Genomic DNA, 547 nt, shown 5'->3' with positions numbered 1-547 from the left:
GATTCATAGATTCATAGATTAAGGGTCGGAAGGGACCTAGTAGATCTTCTAGCCCGACCCCCCGCCAGGGCGGGAGAACAACAAAAAACCCCAAAAAGAGAAATGGGACTCAAATGAGTCCAGCCAGGTAGGCATCCAGCCTCTTCTTAAAGACCCCCAGGGTAGGGGCCAGCACCACTTCCCTTGGAAGTTAGTTCCAGCTCCTAGCCGCCCTAACCGTGAAAAAATAAACTGACCATGAACGGACTCGAACCCTCAATCTTCTGATCGGAAGTCAGACGCCTTATCCATTAGGCCACACAGTCACACTCTAGGGCCAAGGCCGCGGTGCAGGCAGCGTGTGGCCAATGGTCACAAGCTGGCAGAGGGCAGGTTTAGCTTAGACATCAGGAGGCGCGACTTCATGGTCAGGGCGGTTAGGGGCTGGAACCAACTTCCAAGGGAGGTGGTGCTGGCTCCTACCCTGGGGATCTTTAAGAGGAGGCTGGATGAACACCTTGCCAGGGTCGTTTGACCCCAGTGCTCTTTCCTGCCATGGCAGGGGGTC

At 55.2% G+C, this 547-nt stretch overlaps 1 non-coding gene across 1 annotated transcript; it reads right to left on the bottom strand.

The window, feature by feature from the left end:
• Window positions 1–232: 232 nt before the first annotated feature.
• TRNAG-UCC lies at window positions 233–305 on the bottom strand. The gene has a single exon. It is a non-coding gene; the product is annotated as a tRNA-Gly (tRNA).
• Between the last annotated feature and the right edge of the window lie 242 nt (window positions 306–547).

This window comes from Gavialis gangeticus, unplaced genomic scaffold (genome assembly GCF_001723915.1).
Source record: "Gavialis gangeticus isolate Ggan-Ray unplaced genomic scaffold, GavGan_comp1, whole genome shotgun sequence".
In the NCBI taxonomy this organism is placed as follows: Eukaryota; Metazoa; Chordata; order Crocodylia; family Gavialidae; genus Gavialis; species Gavialis gangeticus.
The sequence above is the reverse complement of the archived record's forward strand: the minus strand, read 5'-3'. Positions and strand labels throughout refer to the sequence as shown.